This window comes from Dioscorea cayenensis, chromosome 19, assembly GCF_009730915.1.
Source record: "Dioscorea cayenensis subsp. rotundata cultivar TDr96_F1 chromosome 19, TDr96_F1_v2_PseudoChromosome.rev07_lg8_w22 25.fasta, whole genome shotgun sequence".
Lineage (NCBI taxonomy): Eukaryota > Viridiplantae > Streptophyta > Magnoliopsida > Dioscoreales > Dioscoreaceae > Dioscorea > Dioscorea cayenensis.
The window spans coordinates 20,789,274-20,815,441 of record NC_052489.1 but is presented as its reverse complement, the minus strand read 5'-3'; the positions used below and the strand labels follow the sequence as shown (position 1 = coordinate 20,815,441).

The following is a 26,168-nucleotide window of genomic DNA, read 5'->3' as shown; positions in this document are numbered from 1 at the left end:
TAAGGCTAATATTCTTGTGAATGGATCCCCAAATGGGTACATTCGTTACCACAGGGGTTTGCGTCAAGGGGATCCTTTATCACCCCTACTGTTTGTCTTAGTTAGAATGCGCTAAGTGCGATGTTCACGCACGCACTCAGTTCCAAGGTTTTAGTGGGGGTGCCCTTGGGAGAGTTTAGTAGTAGATACAACCTTCATTATGTTGATAACCTTCTTGTCTTGACTACGGGCAGGCTTGAGGACCTCATGATTATTAAGCTTATTCTTTATATTTTTTAGGGTTTGTCGGGTCTAGAAACTAATTTTGCTAAAACGTGTCTTTATTCGTCGGAGATGGGGGCGATTCCTCAGGAGGAAGTTGCTGCAATGTTAAATTGTCAAGTGGATCTCCTCCTGGTTACTTACCTCGGTGTCCCTATCACGGGAAGAAGGCCCCCATGACAAGATTGGGATGGGTTTATCCAGAAAATGAGAAGGAGGCTTTCTTCTTGGAAAGCGCAACACTTAACTTTAGGGGGACCGTCTAACTCTGGATAATTCTGTTTTGTCCGCTCTGCCAACGTTTTAGATGTCCATTTTTAGATTGCCTTACTGGGTTATCAAGGAGCTGGATGGCATCCGGCGTGGCTTCTTATGGTTCGAACCCGATATTGATAATCCAAAATGTCATTTAGTCCGGTAAAAATGTCTTTGTCGGCCCAGAGACCAGGGGGTTGGGGTATTCTGGACCTAACTAAATAGTTTTAATCTGGTGTTACTTGGTAAATGGTGGTGAAAATTTGTGATGCATCCAGATTGGGGTGGTCCGAAGGTTGTACAATTCAACAATGGATTAACGTAATGTAATTTTTCTCCTAGGCTGCCGGGAAGGATCTCCTATTTCTGGAGAGGTGTTTCTAGTAGTCTCCCGGCTTTTAGAAGTTGCATTTTGAATGGCATCAACTCAGGAGCGACGACCCTTTTTTGGAAGGATCGTTGGTTCAATGGCTTAGCTCCTATGAACTTGTGGCCAAAGGCATTCAGAAACAATTCATGGCCCAACGGAACGGTGCAAGATCTGGCCTTCCTTTCGGAGAGTGCCCCTTTTGATGTGAAATTGGAATCTGTGCATTTTAAGGATCGTCTGAGATCACCTGACATGGGTGTGGAGGATTCGAAACGTTGGTTGATGTTAGGAAATGGTATTTTCTCGGTAAAATCTTTCTATAGCTTTCTTATTGATGGAGGGTTTAGATGCCCTGTGGCTAAGTTCTTCTGGAGACGTACGTGTCCTAGGAAACTCAACCTCTTCAACTTGCTCTCATGGAAGAATAAGGTTCTCTCCTTGGAAAATCTTGTCCTAAGGAGATGTAACAGGCTTCCAACTGCAACTTGTGTTCTTTGTCATTCGGAGATTGAAACAGTTAACCACTTGTTCCTCAACTATAATTATACTAGGCGAGTTTGGGAACACTTTATCTATCTTTTTCAGCTACCTGAACCACCCGGGTTGATGAGCAGCCTTTGGGATTCTTGGAGGATGTCTGTGCAGCCTACAGTTAGAGACTTTTGTGATTTACTTGTGAAAGCTTGTTTGGAATGTCTGGCTTGCTAGAAATGATACTATTTTTAATGCCAATGTTGCTCCTATCCAAGCCATTATTCTAAAGGTTGATCGTATGCTCTTGTCTTGGTTCTCGAATTACGCAGATAATACCAAAGGAAGGCTTGAGGAACCCATGAAGAGTATCAGTCGTAGTCTGGATTTCCTTGGTACTCGGTCTGTTGGTGGGCTGGACGTTACGTCGGCCAAGGAGACTCAGCTCACGCCTATTGAGTAGCTGCTTTCTGCCGAGGGCTTGAGGAAGCCTGTTCCTTATGAATCTTTGTTTTTTGTTCCTTTTGTTTGAGTAGTTGTACCACATCTAGTGTTATGTTGCCCCCCTTGTTACTTACTGTTAAGGGAAGGTTTCCCTTTGTGTTCCCTTTTATTTTAGTAGAAGTGATTTATCTATTTTTTTAAAAAAAAAAAAAAATTGGGAGAAGCGACTTATTGTTTTGGTGAATTTTCAAACACTCAAAACATTTGTATATTTTTGAAACTTTAATTTTCAGGCGATTTTGTTTTTCAAAACTTTTATGATCAAAATAATTATAATTCAAGATTTTATTTATAATTTTTAATTTACCATGATTGTCTTACGATACCATTGCACATATGCATTGGCTAACAAATACATGAACTCATGTGAGAAGATGCACTATTGAATTGAAACTAGTTAAGATAAAAAGAAAAAAAAAAATGAGAATGAGATTTTGTATTTTAAACACTAGTGAGGATTTTTTTGGAAAAAAAAAAACAATCAAATGGGAATTGAAAAGTTAAAAAAACCCAAGTCGAGGACTAACAAGTTAATTTATTTTAAAGACCATTTCAAATGCAAAAAAACAAATAGGTGTTATGTTGGTCTATGTTTTTAGGAGACCTTAATTAAATCACTTTCTTCTTCAACTAAGCTTAAGAGTGATGAATCACCTTGATGTGTCATCTTCAAACTACATACACGTCATTTTAATTAATCTATAGATGATATTAAGGAGTCATCCAAGAAGGCAAGTGAGATCCATCGAAAAGAAAAAAAAAAAACTCAAGTAATAAACGGAAAATGACTATAAGATACCATGGTAATAAAGATTCAATGGGGGAGAAATGGGGGAATGGGCATGAAATGCCCATTTTACTCCCAGTAAAGATTAAATAAATATATTAAATAGATATTTACTTCATATACAAGTCATTAATTCAAATAGTTGCTTACAAAAATTAAGTTAAATGACACTTTAATATAGTAATTAAAAGAAATAATGATATTTATAATATTTTATAAATGCATATATATTTATTTAGTTTAAATAGTTAATTATAATAATTAAATTGGAAAATGATTAAATTGAGATATTTAATTGAAGTGAGTAATGACATTTGGAATATGGCATAAATAAATAAATTTATTTAATTAAACTTTAATTATAATAATTTATTTAATTTTAAAAATATAACTATAATGATTAAATAGAGTAATAATATTTAATTTTGTATAAACTAAGATCTTTTTTTTATATTTAGAGCATATAAGTATTTTTACCACATACTCATTTTCCCCATTTCTAATAAATTATTTTTTTATTTAAACAATGTTATGGTTACCATTCTCATCCCTTCATTCTCATTTCTATCCCGCTAACCAAATGCACCGTTAGTTTCAAAAAAATCTCCACCCATGAAGGGAAAAGAGCTTTCCAAATACTTGAAAATGAGACATCAATCCAATTTCATAAATGTCAAACTCTCCTTGGCACTCACCATGTGAAATGACGCCAAATCTCATAATACTCATGTAAAGTATATCAATTAGAAGCTTCATCATCACCTAATTACTATTGTTTTATCCTCATTAGAAGCACCTAACTGAGAAATGGTTCCACTAATGGATAGGGAATGCTTAAGTATTAGTAATTGAGGTCTCAAGGATCAACCCTAACCCTACACATATGAATCACTCTCAACTATGAAGCATCCATAATACCATGGTGTATGTGCCCGAGTTTAACTCTAGAATAAAATGATGCATGTCTTGAAGTTCACAGAGGATACTTTTGAATACTCTCCTGATTAAGATAAATATCCACCCCATTAACCATGAAATAAGACGGCACCTCAAAATTTTTCAAAATCCTTCTATGTAATCTCATGTTTCATCAAGGAATTAGGATAACTAATTATCAAACATGTTATTCCTATAATGAGAGATTAAAAAAGAGGGTTATAATAACTGATTAATATTGTTTTATTCATGAAGTTGATGGCAATCAACTACTCATATTATATTAAGCATACTAGCTATAGGCTCTACACAAACACGACTTACGATCTCATGGCTTGTAGGCGTAATTCATAAGCTTGTCGTTATTGAGGTATCACCAATGTCTTATTCAATCAGAATCTATTAAATCATCAGTGAAGCTAATAAACACCTTGAAGCTCATCCAACTATTGAGTGCCATATTTCCCACCTGAAGCACCTTAAATGTTGGCTGATGTTTTCAAGATTCTACTCTATGAAATGTTTTCTAGTAATTCCTCAACGCTCAAAAAGAAGTCTTACCATCAACTACCATCTTATTGCAACTTTAATATCTCCCTCTTCGAGACAATATAGACAATTTTCAAAACATTTGGTGCTATAAAAGTGTTAATCCTTTGTTACTTTCGTTGGTATTAAAATGTGTAATACACTCATCATCATTGCATTATACTAGTGGAAGTATATTTACAAATTTGATGGTTGATAGGCACTTTTCTACTTCCATCTATAAAAGATTGATTTGCAAAGCCTAAAGAGTGGAAAAAAAAAACCCTTGACCAATGTTGTCAGACCCGGACCGGCCCAGCCGGTTCAACCGGAAAACCCGGGAACCGGCCATGTGGTCGGCCCGAGTATACCCCATTGAACCGGGTATGGAAAAACCCGGTGTTAACCCGGTGACTCGGGCGGTTCAACCGGGAACCGGTTGACCCGGCCGGGTCAATCGGGTCACAATATTAGAGTTTTTTTTTACAATTTTAATAATTTATTATTATTTTCTCATCAGAAACTACAAAATCATGTATATTTATTAATATTATTTTTTAATTTATAATCAATAAATGGAATTACAAAATATATATATATATCATAAATATACCAACAAAAAGATTAACATTTAAAAATAAAATTTATTAATATGTTATGTAAATACTAAATACTTTCTAAAATTTAATTTATTAAAAAAATAAAACTAATATGTTCTAACTAAATAAAAATATAAGAAAATATAAAAATAAAATATTCTAACTAAATAAAAATATGTTATGTCAATGAGTGTAATTTTATTATAAAATATAAAAATAAAATATTCTAACTAAATAAAAATATAAGAAAATTTAAAACAAAATAAAATCTCAATTGAAATTGGGTAAGTTACACAATTTATTGATAAAATGCATCATCCATATAAAAGATAAGAATTAGTAAATTAAATTTCTTATCTATTCTGACAAAATCAACCAATAAACAAACAAATAAATAAAAAACACCGAGAGAAGTTCAATAATTATATATTAATATATTAAATTTGTAAATGTTTAAAAAAATTTAAAAATAAATGACATAATTAGAAAACACCAGTGCATATAAGGTCATTTATCAATTTAAATATCAAATTTAAGTAATTTTTTATATTATAATTATAGTTTTAATATTATATTTGTTTATTATTAATTATTATAATATTTTTTTTATATTTTATTATTGATCCCGGTTCAACCCCGGTTCGACCCGGTTGAACCCATTGACCCCTGGCTTTAACCGGGTCAATGCCCGGGCCGGGTCTGACAACCTTGCCCTGGACTTAAAAAATCATATGGAAAAACAACTTAAATATTGCCTTCAGTCCATGCACTTGTAAGACTTAATAACATGAAAATGCCTTGCATGGCTCCAACCATGTCTCATTTCCAAGTATTTATATGTTTCCTATAAGCACGCTCTCATATCTAAAATTGACAAGGTATAAACAAGTTAAATACTCAAATTGGTACCTCTAAAATTTGAGATTTGTCTTTTTAGTCTCTCTATTCAAATTTCGGTTTATTTGGTTCCTTTAATTGTTTAAATTTGACAATGTTACTCCCAGCCTTGATAGAGGTTAGTTTTGTTGCCAAGTTTTGCTGACGTGGCTTTTACTATAGTAAAATATTATTAAAAAAATATTAGAAGTAAAAAAAAAAAAATCCTTAAACTTGAAATTCAAATGCATATAAACTAATTAATCCACATCCACTCGTCACCCCAAATCATATCCCTGCCTTTCTAGTCCCTAATTTACTTTAGCCCTCATCCTTAAATCTCAAACCTTTTCTAACTCCCCTATTATCATCTGCCACTGGACACCAGCAAAGCCCTCCAACCATAAACGAAGATATCCATTGATGAGTGTACAATGTTCCATTATTTTATATCATTTTGTACACTCATTAAGCATGTATTAGAATTATATTGTGGAATTCAAAGTTAAACATAGTGTGTTTTTCAATCTCAGGCTTCGGACAGCACTTAAAGATGAGAGAAAGCCAAAAGCAGTGTTCTAGACTTAAAATGAAGAAGATGGAGCTCTCTCGGCATCGATTTTAAGAACAAGAAAAACATGATTACTTACGGGCAGCTTACGCCCTGACTTACGACCGTAAGCCTCTTCTAGAGAACCTTGCGGGTATGCTTATGCCCGTAAGAAGGAGTATAAAGCTAAATTATAGGATCTTACGGGTAGGACTTATGCCCGTAATTGTGACTGTAAGGACCATCAAGAGAAGTTTACAAGCACAACTTATACCCGTCAGGATTATCGCAAGGACACACTGAGTAGCTTACGATCCAGCACTTGTGGTCATAAGCTGGACCATAACACAAGCCAGAAGACCTTTCGGATGGGACTTACAGTCGTAAGTAATCCATAAAGCTCGTAACCCATCATCTTCAACTCCTTACGACCACATCCTTATGTCCATAAGCAACGCAGTATAAATAGATATGATGAGGATTTTTAGGGCAATCTTTAATTCTATTTTTGGAGGTGAGGCTAGGGGAAAAGGGAGGTGAATCTCCAGGGTTTGAAGTGGGATTTTTGAAGGAGATTCGAATCCATCATTGAGCAGAGGAAGATCGTTGCCATCAAGCTTACCTTAGCGGCATTTGCGGAAGGTCTTTGGGCGTTCAATGTTGATCAACCTTCGGCACGACTGAGAAGGGGGTTTTCAATGCTTTGTTTTAGTCTCTTCATGTCTTGTAATTTGAATGCTTGCCCTCCATTAATGGAGTGCTAATTTTGCAGATGTTTGGGCATAGTTAAACTCTATGGTTTTATCATTTAACCTTGGTTGTGGATTATTATGATTTATTTGTTTTCTAATTGTAATTCATATTATTTGAATCTAATTACTTGTTTGTATTGATTGATTTCTATCGTGGTAAAAGCCCTAGTTATTATATTTGATGTACTTTGTGATGAATAGAAATACCCACCTAGCATAGACATACTGTGATTAGTGAGGATTATGAGTAAGCCTAGCAATGGGGTACTTTGGAGAATTCTTCTCCCTTAATCCTCCCGAGTGTTTGACAAGTTATTTCTGTTCTCTTTGCAATCATGTGGAATAGATTTTAGGAGAAATCATATCTCTATTCTATATTCAGATTATGGGTAATCTCTTTACAAGAATGATTATCTATTCAAGAAATTCTTGTCAATTCACATTGAGATTTCATAGGGTGTAAAGTGATTGTGTGGTAACTATATCAACACTGCACCGATTTAGTTACTATTCACCCTTGCAAGAGGAGTTTAGTATAATTTAGAAAATCTCTCTGTTCAAATAGAATTGCATGTTTATACAACCTTGTCATGCACTTAAAACCCTAGAGGGTGCTATGCCTGGACATTGCCTATTCTCCTAATTTCTCTACTCCTTTATTTTGTATTTCCTTATTTTGTTTTCTAGTTCTTTTGCACAACATCATAACTTAGATTAGGATAATTTTTCAGGATTAGGGTTAGTACTAGTAATCTCAATCTTCCATGTGGATCGATACCCTGTTTTCACGCACACTTTACTACTTGATCGGCAAGTACATTTGAGTCCCTATTGTCCATCATGCTTGAGGTCCCCATCTAGAGAACAAAACCCAATAGAGATCTCATTTGAACTCATTGACTCAGAGAGAGAGGGAAAAGGGGGGCTCAGAGAGAGAGAGAGAGAGAGAAAGGGGGAAAAAGAGAAGGGGGAGGGGAGGGGTTATGAGAGGGTGATGACTTGATTTTTCTTCTTTTCTTCTTCTTTACTTTGCATGTTTTCCTTAAATTAAGATGCTATCAATTATCATTTTTGTTGCACTTAAAAAATATCAGCGTGGTCTTGGAAACAAAAGAAGTGCAGTGTTGTCATTTTGTAGTTAATCTTTTAGATGAAAGAGTATCCCTTGTGCTGATTTTATTTTGTAGAAGAATGCCTACATATATTTGAAGTTTTCTTATAATAAAAATTTTTAGTGGATTTTTGGGTTTAGTACCTTCTTGCTTTATACTGCATATGTTAAGTAATGCCCTTGATCAACATCAATGATACATGCAACCTATACGTCACAAAGTAAACATATTAACCAAATGTAAACTCAATGGGAAAAAATAAAATACAATCATAGTCATGAATACAATATTTTCTACATACAAGGTAGATGTTTTGAACATAACATTTGGTTAACAAACTCAATAAACTAAAATGACATATAATCATTAGAAATGTTTACAATCCTATAAGTCACTAGTATTCACATGTGACTAACATTTGTGGAGTTTGAACCAAAAATACAAAGACTTCTTAACAAAAAATCCCTAAACACAACAACTTCAACTAATGACATTCTCTGCTATTAGGTGTAGTTGAGATGTCAATAGCGTCTTGTTGCGTAGCTGAGATGTCTAGAACTTCAAATGTTGTGAGGATCTGGTGATTAGCTTCTTTATTCTTGTTTCCCCTTGCTGCAAACCTTTTGCGTCTCAGATTCTGACCATAAAACAACAAAGAGTATATATTATAACCAAAAGAACTACAAGGCACACCAATGAACTATGTAAAAAATATTATACTAACCAGTAATTCACTTTTAGTTAAGAATAATGAATGATGTGCTACTTCCCTACCTACAATTACTTCCCCGGTGTGAGCACCTTGCAACAAGCAACATAGTTGTTTTATTTGTTCGTAACTATTTTAAAATGCTTGCAGCAACTTGGTAACTCTTATACACAGATAGTTATCAAAGTGCATTCAGTATTGATAATTGTTTCACCAATAGGCAAGAATTATCACAATTATTTCTTACTTTCAAAACTCTAAATGAAGCTCTCTTTGTTTTAGTTCATATGCATCATCTGTGTGTTTTGTCCCTTTGTTCTCCTTCCTCGTTGTGTTCTCTGGCTAGTTGGAGTAGTGTTATCAATTATGGCCTTCATATAGAGAATAAATGTCTTTACAACCACTAAATTAACATTGGATTTAGGAATAAAAAGAAAAATCTTATGAGTAGTAGCAAACTTACACTGTCAGTTCCCCTTTCTTTCCTCTTTCTCTTATTGCCATATTATGATTTCTAGCCACTTGGATTAATATTAGCAGCTATGACCTACATAGTTAGGATAGTTTTAATAAAAAAATCCACAAAATAATCATATTAATCTGATTAGTAAAATACTTACACTATCAGTTCTCTTATCTTTCCTCTTTCTCTTTTTTACCCTATTGTGTTTCTTGAGCACTTGAACTAACATCATCAATTGTGACCTACATAGATAGGATATTTGCTTATGACCACTAAATTAACATTGAATTAGATAAATAAAAATCATATTAATATGAGCACTCAAAAACTTACACTATTAGCTCTAATCTTTTTCCTTTTTCTATTCTTTACCTGTGATGTTTCCCAGCCACTTAATCCAATAGCATCAGATGTCACATATATGACATGGTACTTTGTCTTTGAAAACCAAACTAACATGGATGAATAAAGGAAATAATCATATTATCATGAGCACTAAAAAACTTACATAACTAGCTCTTCTCATACAGCAACTCTATTGTGATCTTCCCCATGGCAAATTTCACACTTGAAGACCTTACCTGATCTGGAGAGCCTTATCTTGCTTTTGTGTTTGCCTTGTAGTGGTTCCCATTTCCTCTTCTTCACTAGTCAACTAGTCATCCTTTTTGGTATTGGTGGAAGCAACGGAACTTCTCAACTTGTTTCCTAAAACATTCTACCTCTCAAGGGACTGATAGTCTATATGCCTTTAAATGGTATTCCTTTGTGAACCATCTAGCCACATAAGTAAGTGGATTTCCCCTTGGAATAAAATAGCAGGCAATGCATGCTGACAAGGTATATCATTTTTGTCCCATTTACCATAAGAACAACTTTTGTCTGGCAACCTAAAAACATAACTTTCTCTAACTTGCAATAACTGATCATTCTAAGAAACTCCATATCTTATAGCCCTATTTCACTCAACATGCCATTTTATACACTTGCTCCTTTACTTTTCAAGGTTGGCAATTATATTTAAGGACCACTTCACTGCATACTCTCTTTTTACAACAACCCTGTTCATCACATACTTCTTGATGTCTTCAAGCATGCTTAACAGAGTAGAAGCCAATAACACAACTGACTAAAGAAGAAGCCAATAACAACAACAGAACCAGCCAGGGTTCCAAATACAACCAGAAAGTACAAATATAAATATAAGAATAATACACAAAAATCAAGTCTAGTGGGTCCATAAAATTTACATACACAATGCAACTAACCTAGATAAGAAGAAAAGATAGGTCAGTCTACTGCCTGGCAAGCATAACCCAGTCCAACGTCATAGCCTGAGAAAGAAGAACGGAGAGTACTGAGTAATAGATGTTAACTAGTGAGTGGTGAAAGCATAGATATAACAGAGTACTAAAGCATTCCAAATAGTAATTACCACAATAATAATAACATATAAAAGTAGCTCCAGGTATTCAACAGATTAAGAATTAACATAATAATTTCTAAATAGTACAGGTAAGTAACAGATTATCAAGAAATATAAATTATTGTGAGAGATTGCCCTCCTGAGAATAACAGTTGGGCTTCGCCCCCTCATCACAATCCAAAATAACATATTCTGCACAACTGAACGGTAAAACCAATCTTTAATTATTGGCCCAAAAACACTCCCGGAATTAGCCACCGTAGCAACTAGGTTGAGAGCCATCAAGGTATTCATAACTATGATGTTGGCTACATGAGATCCCTGTATGGTGACCCTGGGTTTCTCACATATAAGAACCCCCCCTGTCAATAGTTCTGCGCACCTCTTGACCAAAGTAAACTCAGAGTTGACCACGCCGCCTCCCATTAGGCCAAACCGTGGAACCCCACACTGCAGTGTCGGACTAAAGTCGGCTGTCACCATCAAAATCCAAATGGGACAATGCAATTCTTTCTGATTCCAGCTCAAGAATCCAACAGACGATTCTTGAATACAGAAATGCACATCAAACCATATTTCAATTGCATGTAAATACATATACATGTAAACATGCTTCTTCCAAGATAAATACATATAAATATACTAGAATCGTTTTGCCAAATACCTCATTGCTCAAAATATCTTTATATATACATATATATCGAATGAAATCTGATCCATCATCAAATTTACATTATAAAACACATAAAGAAATACTATAATACTCTTATTAAATCTATGCCATTATGAATTGAACCACTCACTGAACCCGTCGTCTCGCCTTGAGACGCTCTTACAGGTCGGCAATTTCCTTCCCTTGGGATTACGCTTCGCCACCTAGAGTCAATCAAGGAATCCAAGAACCAATGAACACAAGAATGGAAACTAGAATGCATGCGCATGCAAGGTTACATGTCGAACATGTAACTCTAGGGGTTTAGGAGAAAACGATGTCATTTTGGACCCAAACGACCTCAAATCGAAGTAAAACTAGTTCCAATGAATTCCAAGTAAGAAGGGCTTCGATTTGGACCAAAGAAATATAAGAAAAGGCCAAGGTTTTCTGGTGCTACAATAATGTCGATTTTCTACGGTACTGCTACAGTAAAACCGGCCCTTAAAACAATGGTTTCTCACAGATTTACAACACCAAATCCCGAAATTTCTTTACAAACATACACACAAATAAATAACAACAACACTGGCTTCGATTTGAACTAAAAAACAACTCAAACCAAGGTTTATTTCTAGAATTTCAAAGATTATCAAAAACGATTAAATGCGAAGAAAATACAAAGAGAAAACCTTAGATAGAAGCCTTACCAAGCTCAAGAGAATAAGAGGAAAAAGTAGAGGTGTTGATTCGCCGAAAAAGCTTGTCGAAATTTTTTTTTACAAGATTGGGTGTTCGGTGGAATGGAAGAAAGAAAATAAGAAGAAGAAGAAAGAATGAGAGAAAGGATAAGGAAGCCACTTTAGCTTCTTATCCTCTCATTTTTAGATTTTCAAATTCCTTTTTTTAAAAAAAGAAAATTACCAAAATGCCCTTATAATAGAAAATAAAAAGAAATAAGTCCAAATGACCATTTTGCCCCTAGTTTTCGGCTGGTTTTCACACACAACCTTTTGTGCAATTATGCAAAGGATGCCACTAGTGAAAAATGACCATTTTACCCCTAATACATGAACAAAAATCGAAAAAGAGGCTGGAGGTCAAAAATCGGGACAAGGTACCACAATAAGTGATAATTGTTGTTTTGTTTTATCCTTTTGAATCTTCAAAGTTAGGGTTATTGAATTTTTTTCAATGATGGTTGTTGGTTAGTGTTTTCTTTTTGGACAATTTTAGTCCTAAGTTCACAATAGGTTTATTGAATTTTTTTCAATGATGGTTGTTGGTTAGTGTTTTCTTTTTGGACAATTTTAGTCTTAAGTTCACAATATAGATTTTGATTATGTGATTTTCTCTTTTTGATGATTTTTCTTCAATTGAAAACAACAAAAGTCAAATGCGACATGAAACTTGTCTCTTCTCAATTAAGAAGAAATAATGGTATAAAAGTCATAATTAAATTAGATTTTTAAATTTTATAAAATCATTTCATATATTCTTATTTTTTTTTAAATATGCAGAATAAGTATCAAGAAGAGGGAATAATATTGAAGTCCTAACGAATGAGTCAAATTCTATCAGAAGTTAAGGCTAAAATGCTAAAACGAAGATTTAAATGCATAGCAGAGTACATCTCTAAATTTAGGATAATTTTATAATATTTTTTTTTAAAGGATATTTTCATAATTGTATTTTGGATATTCAAATTTCCAATTTTATATATTCGAAATTAGAATTTTGCCTATTTTGGTGATATTTATTTATTGATTTTTATATAATATTAAATATTTTTATTTGTTTATGTGATAATATTTTTGCTACTAAAAATTTGAATTTTGTTATCAAAGTATCTAAAATATAACTTTATATTTATTACAAATAATTTATTATATTAGTGTCAAAATTAGCGTAATATATAATTTTTATTTAGTGACAACATTATTATTAAATTAATAATTTTACTTGTGACATTAATAAACACATGATAATATCTCTAAACAACATTAAGGACGAAGTATTGGTCACCAATAAAAATATTACTAATGACCAAAAAAAATTGTCACTATTTTCATTCATTTTACTGTTAACAATGTTATTACAATAAAAAAAACTATTATAACCGCTTATTCATCACTATTGTGTATTTTTTTTTTGTTAACACTATTGTCACAATGAAATTGATAATTGTGGTGGCTTATTCGTCACTATTTAACATTTTTCTTGTGTCAACAAAGTTGTTACAATAAAATGGATAATTGCAATCACGTATTCACCCCTACTTGTTATTTTTTTTGTCAATAAAATTGACATAATAAAACAACTTATTGTGAGTATTTTATTCGTCACTATTAAATTTTTTTTTGTGTCAATAAAATCGATAGAAATAAATAAGAGTATTGTGGCCACATTGCTTTGTCACAAATATTAAATTTGTTAGTGTCGAAGGTAATTGTGATGGGAGGTGATGACTTATAAAATTTGCTACCATTACTAATTGTGACTAATATTACTACTTTTAGTGATAACTTTTGTTATCACTAAAAATACAATTTGTTGTAGTGTCTCTTTCATTTCTTCATCGACATTTGAGCTATATATATCAAATGTAGCATTTAGTGCCACTATCATTGTCCTTCCCTACATCCAACCCACATCAATTTATAAATCAAGTAATAAGACATCTGCTATGTGCATGTCCTACTCAACTCTTTTCAATTCTACATAAATATTTGCTACCCAATATTTTCTTACAAAATCAGCTAAACCTATAATATCATCGTCATCACAAATAAGTTCTAATATTTACCCATCATCCATAAAAAATAGGGTCAAAGACTTTTTAAGATTATATCCTAACTCCTTGAGGTTTCCTAACAAGTCCCAATAACAAATGTTGTCTGGATCAATAGTAAACTCAACAACTAATCCATCAACATATTTCATCTTCCCTTCATGATGGTACTTAATAATGCACTCATCAGAACTAGCCATACTATCATCTATCACAAATAAATGCAAATCAATTATCTAAGTACATCCAAATGAGCATATCACGCTTCAAGAAAATAAAGGAATTTGAGATGCTTTCACCCAAACATAGAAATGCAAAACAATTAATCAAATGCACAAAAATTTATGTAATTGTTCATGGCATACAAAGAATTTTACATAATGAATGCAAAAGCCAGAGCAGGGTCATGCTATCATCCGCAATAAACAAACACAACTTAATTGTCCAAGTGCAAAGATAAGCAACATATTCAAAATGAGCAAAACATGTAAAGGACTTTAAGATGCTTTTATCCACAACAGAGGAATGCAAAACAATTAATAAATACATGGAAATCTAGTGTAATTAGTCATAGTATATAAAAAATTCATTACAAGGAATGCAAAAGTTAGGAGGGTAAGGAACAAAAAAGAATTTCATGTGCTTCGACTAGGACCATGGAATGGAGTGGACCATCAGATCACCCCAGGTGACAAGGTAGTGACAAGGTAAAAAAGTTTACCTAAGGCCATAAAGTATGTGGGGGCATCAGACACTGAATTAATTTTCTCTATAAGTGCTTAACTATACAATATATATATATATATATATAATCTCTTGCCTCTCCAAACCAAATAGACACACAAATCATATATATAATGGTCCTCCCTCCGTAAACCCAATGTTTTTGTCTAGGGACAAAATTAATATATAGAAAGAAACCACTAATGATAGAATAAGACGGTTGAGAAGGCTCAAAACAATACAAAAAAGAGAAATAATAGGTTATGGTTCCAATTTAAGAAATGTCATAAACTGTAATACATAAAGGTTGAGCACCATAGCATATCAATCTAGATAATTAGAGTGGTACAATGAACTTTCTTAGCATAAAGAAAAACAAAAAAAAAACTAAAATTGTCATTATTAATGTACAACACAACTATCACAAAACCCTCATTGCATTCAACCACTCAAAGCATTGTCCCAACACATAAAACTTCAATAAAGTCCAAATCAAACATAAAGAACATGAAGAACAAGGTAATAATTTGGATGATAATTCCTCCAAAGAAACAAATTGGAAAAGGAGAGCATCTAACAGGGCGATAAAGGTTGTAGATAGGTTGAAGCAGGTTTCACTTCGTAAGATGAGCACCTTAAGCATGATGGATCTCCTCGTTCACCATTAGAAGGCATCGCTAGCATTGAGAGGTGAAAGATAGCAGAGGAATTAATAAAGGCTAGAGATTTTATGGTAAGGATGGAGTAAATTAGGGATTAGAAAGGTAGGGATCTAATTTTGGGGTGACGAGTGGATGCATATCCATTAATTTGGATCCACATTCGGATTTCAAATTGAATGTTTTCTTTATTACTTTTTCATATTTTTTTAATAATATTGTCATACAATAAAAGGAATGTCAGTAAAACTTGACGGCAAAACTAACAGCCGTTGAGCCCAGGACTGACATTTCCAAATTTAAATAATTAAAGGGACTAAGGGTTGATTTAAAATTTTAGAGGAACCAATTTTAGCATTTAACATAAAAGCAACATAGTTAATAAGCTCTACCACCAACAACTCATTTAGCTCTTCCTTAAATGCCAAGTCAAACATCAAAAACTTGCCCACAAAGGCACTACATTTACAATACTAACAATGGTTAGTGACATAAGAAGGAACCTTGATAACTTTTTTTAGTGCTCTAATAGTTGAAGGAAAGATGACTCAACCAACATGGATGACTTGAGCTAATTACAGGCCTGATGCCACATATTAAATTAGGGCTCTAATTTATTTAATACAAACTAAATTTTACTTAAGTTGTTATGACATATCTTTATATGAATGTTTGTGAGCCCTTTAGAGATTAACAAGTCTTATCATCAATTATGATAAATAGGTATATCATAACTCTAAAATTAAGAAGTCAAGAATAATAACAATAAAAATAAATTAAAAGGTCTTAATTTATAATAACAAAATGAACTATAAATTAAGCAAGGAAAATATACACTACTTTTGAAATAAGCTATCAAAGAAGTTAGAGGGGAAAATAGAAGTTTTAAAAAATTAGTTGAAGAAGATACACAATTAATTAAGCATCAAATTAAAATACTTAAAATCTTAATTTATTATTCTTAATATTAAAATAGTTAGTTGAGATTATATAAAATTGATTAAGAACTAAATTAATAAATTTAACACCTTAATTTATTATGATATATAATTATTATAGTTTTAACGATGAAGTTTTAAAAAAATTTACAGCTTTAAAATTCATGATGATCCCTTTAATATTGAGAGATTTATGTGTTTGGATTCAGAAATCAAGAGGGAAAGTAAAGTAAAGAGAAGGTTAAGAAGGGTTAAAGTTTATCAAATAACCCTACCTTTCCTTTCTTTCCCCTATCCTTCCTTTCTCTCTTTTCCTGTCCCCTACTTTCCCTTATACTTTTGAATCCAAACTCCATGCTAGTCACTGTTTTAGTGGCATTACCCTTGACCCATCCATGTAGACCAATTGCACTTGAGGCATATCTCCCAAAGATAATATCATTATGACTAAGTTCCCCACATCAGAAGCATCTATTTCTATAAAATATGACTAAATGGAAACCTTTTGACACACACAACTATAGTATATGGTCTCCACAATAGAGTGACCTTAGTTTCATTGTCCATGAATTCATGAGATGGTCAATGGAAGGGTAATACATCTATGGCCAAATCAAAATCAAGATATTATTTTCTATTATATGATTATTATAACATCTTTATTGACACTTGGTTTATAATTGTAACATATTAGCCAAATTAACAAAGTATCAATTGTTCAAATATGATAGGTAAACTGTAGTCACCTACTGTACGCAAGTGTAGGTGTCTGTCAAGTAATATAGAGTGCTAAAAAAGCAAAGTTATCAGTCCACAGGGAACTAGAGAATAGTAGTATTAATTATAAATCTAAAAATTAACCTAATCAAAATAGTGGAATGTAAATGAAAAGTAAAGATTGTGAATCAAAGCACAAATAGAGAAATATGGCTAAATAAGTATGACCAAGGGGTTCCATGGCATAAACTTCCCCTAGGGTTTGTTAGGTTTTGGACAATAGTTGTATAAAGTCTTACAATCTTGTTGAACAAATAATTCCTAAAACATAGTACACCCTTTCTCAAGGTGAATATCAACTAATTCTATACGGCGCTCATATAAACTAACAAAAGATAGACAACCCTTCTCTCAAAGCAATTATCCCTATTTCCATACGAAATGGAATCGGAATCTCTTCCTGAAGCTACATCCTATGATTGCATTATGAATAAAATCCTATGCTAACTCCTTCAGAAGGATCATGGGAGGAGAAATCTTAACTCTAAAGCACCTTATCTCTAGGTCAAATAGTGATCCCCTTAAATTGTGTCTTGTCTATACTAGTTAGATCTCTCAATTCATCACTCAAGTATTCAAGATAATATGAACACGCAATTGAATCCAATGGAAATAGACTGGAATTAATCAATTAACATGAAAGTATTCAAAATCCACAACCAATGTTTATCAAAATGTAAACTCTAAGTTCCATCTAAGCCCAAACACCAACAAGTAACTTCTCCATTAAAGGAGAACACTCATACAATCCAAAAGAGATAAGAGAAATGAATGAAAACATAAAATCCCCCTTTCTATCTTTGCCCCTTAGGATACTGACGAACTCTCCTCCTATCTTCCACAAACAACGCCAAAGATGCTCCTGGAAGGCTCCAAGGGTGTCCTAGATGGTAGGTGATCTTCTTCTCCTCACTGGATTGCTATAGAAGATCTCCAAAAATTCTCCCTTTTTCTCTTTTTGCATGGCCATCAAAAGATTGCCCAAAAACCCATATTAGAATCTTTTATGCCTAGCCACTTATGGGCTCCTTATAGGCATAAGATCAAGGCTATAAGGAGTTTGGGATGATGGGTCGCGTGCTTTACGAACAGACTTATGGCTGTAACTTTTCCTGTAAGGTCTTCTGTCTTGGTGTTATGGTCCAACTTACGGGTGTATAATGCTCCCTGTAAGCTCCTCTGGAAAACCCTTATAGTCAGTCTTACAAGCGTAAGCATACCTGCAAGGTTCTTTGGATAAGGTTTACGATTGTAAATCTGGCCGTAAGCTGACCATAAGGTGTTTTGTCTGGCCTGTTCCTCCATTGTTAACATCAAAGAGCTCTATCTTCTTCATTCTTGCTCTACATTACTTTTTTAGCTCTTTCTCCTGATTATGCACTGCATGTTAGTTGATATCACAAATTACACCATGTTTAATATCATCTTCCGAATAAACACCAAAATACATGCCAAATAAGTGTATAAAATCATGTGCAAGTATACACTTATCAAAATACCTTTGGCTTATCAATGATTACATACATATGAATAGTTTATAAAATATATAATTACTCTAAATTCTATCTCCTAAAAATCTTTCCTCATGAATTTTCATTTTGGAGTGTAATTTGTTAACTCTTAATTGAGTAGGCTTCCAATGTTATACCAATCATTGACCATATCACATAAGAGATGCATCAAAGGAGAGAGGAAGTAGAATAGAATTTATGAATAGAGCTCTATGGACGACTCCAGTTATGGTGGCTTTTCCTCTAGTTGCTTTTCCGGGATTGATTTCAAAGGTGTGATATCTGTGTGTTTGTTTTTTTACTTTAGTCTTCGATGATTTATTTATTTTCATATGTTATTTACTGGATTCTTAATCCCCCCTTCCCTTATGACAACAAGGTGAATACTGACATTGTAGTTGCAGTTGAACTAGTTATCGAATTGTGATGGATCAGGTTTGGAGTTGGTGGCTCAGTGAGGATATGCATGTCAGTGATCAGTGGGGAAGCGAGCAAGTAACAATAGCAAGATGGTGAGGACGTGGGGTTCTCAGGATTTGCTTAAGAAGGTACACACATTAGGCTAAAAAGCATTTAGGATAAGATGTTTTTCTATTTCTAAAAATGACATGGAATTATTTCTTTAATAATTATCGAGTTTTATTAAATGATAATTATTTTTTTTACTATAAATATTATGGATAACATAAGAAAAATATGTTGTTATGATAAAATTATATGAGTCTTAAGTCTACTTATAATCCAAATGCTTTCTAAGGTTAGAATTTATATGATGATGATGATGATGATGATGATGATGATGATGAGCCTAATTTTGTACATTTAGTTGTCCAATTTACCAACAAACTCATCCTTGATTTATACACTTGAAAGGGAGTTACATGATATTGAAAGTTTTTATTAGTAAATTTTTTTGTAACAATAGTCTACAATAATGAGAATATACAGAGACGCATTGTTCTCCATGAAAGCAAATTGAATTGATGAGAAGAAAACTGAATTGTATATGTGTAGAGATGTGTATCATTACAAGAAGGTTTGAACCTTTATCTAGAGGTTACAAATGAAAAATCACCATAACTTTCTCCTCAAGTTACTCCCAATTATCTTCATAATTAATCCTATAACAATCTTCAATCAATACCATGATTATCTCATTTCCATAAATAGCACCATGATCCCTGATTATTTTCTTAACATAATCAGCACCGTGATTGATGATCTCGATTATCTTCTTAACATAATCAACACAATGATTGAATATTTCCTTAACACCCCCTTTCCTCTCTCTCTTTTCCTCTCTCCCTCCAAATGAAGGTGGTAACATAGAAGGCAACTTGAGTTTAGAAACATGTGTAAGAAATTGACCAAGAGAAAATGACTTGATAAAGATAACAACTTTCTGAGCTTGAGTGGTAATAGAACCAAGACAAAGTGTCTGTTGAAGCAAATGATGATGAAAAAATGACAGTCAATCTCGATATGCTTAGTACGCTTATAAAATACATTGTTATGAGCTATCTGAATAGCACTTTGATTATCACAATGAATAGGAATGTTGGAATGATGAGAAACACCCATATCCTGAAAAAGCCATCATAACCGTACTAATTCGGATGTTGCATCTGCAAGAGCACGATATTCAGCCTTAGTGCTAGAGCGAGAGACAATTATTTGCTTCTTACTTCACTAAGAGATGAGTGGAGACCCAAGAAGCAAACAATAACCAGTAGTAGAATGATAATCAGTATGACCCCCTGCCTAATCTGCGTCATAATAACATTGCAAATCCAAAGATGAGCCAAAAGAAAAATGTAGCCCATGAAACTTGGTACCCTTTACATATCTAAGAATACAAAGAAAATGCAGCAAAATGAATAGATCGAGGAGAAGAGAGAAACTAACTAACTAAATAGACGGTATAAGCAATATCTCAACAAGTAACTATTAGATAAACAAGACTCTTTAATAAGGTTTTATAGAGTGTAGGATCCACCAAAAGTATACCAGCAGAAAGGGAAAGATGGACATTCTACTCGAGTGGTAAAGGGGCTATCTTACTATCTGTTAGACCAGCTTTAGCAATAAGATCATAAGCATACTTTTTTTGGGATAAATATACACCTATAGAGTCACTATTAACTTTAATACCCAAGAAGTAGCTTAAGGAACCCAGATCTTTCATCTCAAACTAAGAATGGAGAAAAGTCTTTAGGGCTGGGATACCATCCACATCATCACCTGTAATAATCAAGCCATCCACATAAAGGAAAAGAAGTGTGATGGCAGGTTTGTTTTGCGAGTGAAAAGTGTAGGATCATGATCACTCAATGTGAAGCCTAATTGTGAAATAGTGGAGCTGAATTTGGAAAATCAAGCTCGAAGAGCTTGCTTGAGAAAATATAGTGCCCAATAAAGATGACAAACTTTATTAGATGGCATAGAGGAACCAAGTGATGGCTTCATATAGACTTCCTTTGTGAAGTCACCATTTAGAAAAGCATTCTTAACATCCATTTGATATGTTAGCCATACCTTAGCAGCAACAACAACCAAAATAACACAAATAGATGTAAGATGAGTGATTGGAGCAAAAGTCTCTTCATAATCAATACCATATTCTTGAGTAAAGCCTCAAGCAATAAGACTAATACTTCACTGAGCCATCTGACCAAGTCTTGATCTTGTAAATCTACTTACAATCAATGAACGATGAGTCTAGTGGTCAATCAACAATGTCCCAAGTATGAGTTTTGTCATGTACCTATAATTCCTCTGACATTGTCTGCTACCAAATGGGATTAGAATAGGCCTCTGGGAAAGTATGTGGTTCATGTAGTGTGGCAAGAGCATAGTAATAATGAAAATCATGAAGTTGTTTGTTAGGTTCCCTGACTCGAGTGGATCAGTGAAGAGGAAGAGATGTATGTGGGGAAGTCACAGATGTATCATTAGAAACCTCATTAGAATTTGAAGTTAGAGAAGGTGAGGAAAATGGATCACTTTTTGAATGAGAAGATCCTGCATAGGCTTTATTATTGGGTGATAGATCAAAAGATATATCAGTGAAAATATGTGAAGGCGAAGATTGTAAAGTAAAAGGCGATATACTAGCATATTGTTTATGCTCACAAAAAATCACATGGCGGGAAAACAAAGGCACTTAGAGATTGGATCATAACACCTATATCCTTTGTGTTCTATATCATAACCTAAGAAACAACATAATCAACCACGAGGATCAAGTTTAGTTTTGTCATAATCTAGTAGTAGAACAAAACAAATACACCCAAAAAACTTAAGAAAATGATAATCAGAAACTATATTATATAAGCATTCGTAAGGGAATCGTGCACCTAAAACTGGTGTGGGAACTCGATTAATGGTATATACTGCAGTAAGAGTAGCTTCTCCCCAAAATTGTTCATGAAGTACAGAAGAAAATAGGAGAGTAAAACAGTGTCGAGAATGGGCCGATGTTTTCTTTCAGCTCGACCATTTTATTTGGAAGTATGAGGACATGACCTATGAGAGATAGTGCCATGATTCTTTAATATATTACAAAATTCAGCTGAAGTATATTCAGCAGCATTATTAGATCAAAAAATTTTGATTGTGCTAGAAAACTGAGTCTTGATCATATTAGTAAATTCATGAAAAATTGACAAGAGTTCATATCATTGTTTAAACAAATATAACCAAGTATATCACAAAACATCATCAATAAAAATGACAAAATTCCATGATCCTCCCATAGTAGATATTGGAGCATGACCCCAAATAACAGAATGAACTAAATCAAATGGTGCAGTAGAAGAGGATTCACTATTATTGAATGGTAATGCATGTTGTATCCCAAGTTGACAAGACAAACATTCAATAGTGTTATTTGTGATGTGTCCTAAAACACCAGTAGAAGCTAACAATTTAACATGAGAAAAAGATGCATGACCTAATCTAGAATGCCATAGATCTAAGGAAGTGGAATAGGAATTGGAGTTAGGTGTAGCAGCAGTAATGAAGCGGTGTGGAATTTTTAGACTTTCAAGTTCAAACAATGTTCCAATCTTACGCCTTGTCACAACTTTATGACCCCTCAGAGGATCATGTACAATACATCCATAACGGTTAGAAAAATGTAAATCAAGACCAAGATCACAAAGTTGGAAAATAGAAATCAAATTGAAGTGAGGTTAGGAACAATATGAGCGTTAGGTAGACAAAGAGTAGAAGTATCTATATTACCAATATGGGTGGCTGTCAAGGTGGAACCATTAGTAGTTGTAATATTGGAAATATTTGGTATGGGCAATGTGTTCTTAAATAACAAAGGACCAAAAGTTATATGATTTCCACATGCAGTATCAAATAACCATCTTTTTACCTAATGGAGCAGCAAACATGGCATTATGTTGAGATTTGGACATTATTTGATCAATCAAGACTTGAAGGTTGAAGAGTGCATTTTAATAGATATTTTATATACCCTATTGTGTAGTTTACTTGTCGTTTTAGCACATTTTTATGATAAACCAATGTTACTTGAGGTATGTTTGTCAAGAGTTACAGATAATTGGGGTTCGGACCAAAAGTATTGAAAAGAGACCAATTCTCATGCAAAACAGCATTGGAATACAAGTTTCAGGACAAGTAGGGTCCAAAGAGCACCCATGCTTGGAATCACTGTCAGAAACACGGGCATGTTGAACCCCCATGCATTTTACTAGATTCTGCACAGAAATGAGAAGCAAGGTTTCGCTACCCCTAGCATCATCAAGCTGAGGGAGCACAGTCGGTAAGCACGGGCGTGCTTACCCCCGTGCATTTTACTGGAAATCTCACGAAAATATTAGCATGGTCATTGTGCTCCTAGCACGAGCGTGCTCTCCAAGCATGGGCAGTAAGCATGGGTGTTCTTACCCCTATGCGATTTTATGATTTTTTACCAAAATCAATCCATAGGATCTGGAGCCAAGCACGGTCACTTGCACGCACGTCAGCACGGGCATGCTTACATCGGGAAAAGGTTATTTAAGCCCTAAAATTAGATTTCAGCATGGGTTATGGTCATCAGCACTATTAAAGGCCGAATCTGGAGTGGAGACAAGTGTTGAAAAGGAGGATTGTCGGTGACAAACATTGTCAAGCCTTCTCCGACAAGATTGTGAAGCAAGAAGGGAGTTTAATGGACAAGTTCTATTTCTCTTATTGTTTTCCTATGATTTTTTGTAAGACAATGAGGGGCTAACTGTCTTTCAATGCCTCGGATTATGAACCTTGACTCTAATGCTTTGATTTTAATGATATTGATTCTTGACTTCCTTGTGGTCTTCCTTTTGTTTATATAGCTTATCGTTCTATGTGCTTCTTGCCTTGATGCTTGTATGTTGCTAGCTTAATGAGGGACTTGTTGATTAGACACATTAGCGTTGATTTTTCATTGCTATTTACCTTGTTGGTTGCCATTGCATTTTAAGTTGCTATTTAACCTTAGATCGATTTATTGTCTAGAGGGTAATTTCTACCCGTTTAGCTAGGGCACACATTAGGAAAGGGGTTGAATCCACTCCAAGCCTTCGGCAAGGACATACATTATCAAACCCTCTATAGGTGTTCTCCACGGCCCAAGAAGAACTCTTAAGTCATTGCCTAATCATTGCATTTGTTGAAGGGATAAATCTGGGGCACTATTCTTTCCACTACTATCTCTTTAACCAAAAACCCTATTTCTTCTTCTTTTCCTATTCTTTTATTCTTTAGTAATGTTGATTATTTTAATCCAATCTTTAAACTGGCTAGATATTGGAAACGAGCGAGTATCGAGAGCTATTCCAATCCCTATGGATTCGACTACCCAATCCTATTGTGTACACTTTATGACTTGTACGACCCGTGCACTTGCAGATATGCAAGGTGCGTATCAAGCTTTTGGCTCTATTTTCGGGGACTGGAAACTCTAGAGAAAGTTTTACTATCTAGTAATTTATCCATTTTTCTTTATTTCAGTTTATCTGGCTTTCTTTTATTTTTATTTTATTTTTGATTTGTGGGTCACTGAACTGGTTTGCAGGAGTTCTTTCATGACCAGAGGATGTTCCTCTTCTCTACTTGTGAGTCCTGATCCGAAGTTAGAGAGAACATAGCACAAAAGGTTAAGTCAAGTCAATCTCAAAGATACAGGTTCAGTAAAAATCGGTATTAAGGTTGACTAGAAAGAAAAAATGGCCAAAAATCAGCGAAGCAGCATTTCAGATTATGCTAGGCCAAATTTGGAGTGAGCAGGGTCCAGCATTGTTCATCCTCCTGTAATGGTGAATAACTTTGAGATGAAACCGAATTTCATACAAATGGTACAACGGATATGCCAGTTTGATGGATTTCAGGATAAAGACCAGTATGAATACTTTAGGAACTTTTTGGAAATCTGTGACACATCCAAGGTGAACAACATGTTTGAGGATGCAGTTCGCCTTCGACTCTTTCCATTCTCAGTGCAAGAAAGGGCCAAGCAATTGCTATGTTCCTTACCACAACTGTCGATCACTACGTGGGCATAGTTGGCCGAGAAGTTTCTTACTTGATACTTTCCTCCTGCGAAGATTACAAAGCTCAAAAATGATATATCTTATTTTCGACAGATGGAGTCCGAAACCTTGTACAAAACATAGGAACAATATATGGAATTATTGAGGATGCATCCTCAACATGGGATTGTCAAGTGGATACAAATTCAGATTTTTTACAATGGTTTGAACTTGGCTACCAAGTAAATGTTAGATGTAGAAGCTGGGGGTTCTCTTTGCAGTAAACAACTAGCTTAAGCCTATACTTTTATTAATGACATGGCATCGAATGTCTATCAATGGAGCTTAGAAAGGAACAAGCCAGTAAAGGCTGCTAGAATCTATGAGGTTGATGCATTGACTACCTTAGTAGCACAGGGGAAGCTATTACTAAGAGGTTAGATACTATGCAATTTTAACAACAAGCACCAGTCATGAGTTGTGAAGCGTGGAGAGGCCAAGCAGGATGGATTGTTCCATCTCATTAAAGGCCTCCTAGCACTGAGCAGGTTGATTATGTGGGTCAGAACAACAAGTTTCAAAACAATCCCTACAATGGCACCTACAATCAGGGTTGGAGGAATCACCCAAATTTCTCTTGGAGCCAACTGGGGCAAGGCCCACCAAGATAGTTCAAGCAGCCACAACCCCAACCTACACCCCAGCCAACTATTGAAACTTTTTGGCAAAGTACATCCAAGCAAATCATGCCCGTTTCACAGGACATGAAGAATTACTAACGAACCAACAAGCATCCTTGCAAAACTTGGAACATCATGTGGCACAGATTACCAAGACTCTTGCTAAGCGTCCTCCAGGCTCATTGTCAAGCAATACAAAAGTCAACCCCCGGGAGTCCCTAAAAGCGGCCACTTTGCGAAGTAGAAGGGAATTGACATCAACCCCAAATCAATTGTGTAAGGAAGAATCTCTTGAACCTGAAGTGGCGATTGTG

The 26,168-nt window shown here is 34.3% G+C and overlaps 1 long non-coding RNA gene and 1 other non-coding gene across 3 annotated transcripts; both read right to left on the bottom strand.

Annotated features, from left to right (window-relative positions):
- Window positions 1-8,286: 8,286 nt before the first annotated feature.
- On the bottom strand, window positions 8,287-12,062 carry LOC120283903. Of its 2 annotated transcripts, XR_005543402.1 has the most exons (7): window positions 11,962-12,062; window positions 11,403-11,475; window positions 10,442-10,507; window positions 9,331-9,415; window positions 9,174-9,257; window positions 8,958-9,081; window positions 8,287-8,638 (listed from the first exon to the last, which is right to left on the bottom strand). It is a non-coding gene; the product is annotated as an uncharacterized LOC120283903 (long non-coding RNA). The 2 variants fall into 2 exon arrangements; XR_005543401.1 differs by having other exon boundaries at window positions 9,331-10,507.
- A 13,193-nt stretch (window positions 12,063-25,255) lies between these two features.
- LOC120250885 lies at window positions 25,256-25,362 on the bottom strand. Its single transcript, XR_005533217.1, has one exon. It is a non-coding gene; the product is annotated as a small nucleolar RNA R71 (small nucleolar RNA).
- Between the last annotated feature and the right edge of the window lie 806 nt (window positions 25,363-26,168).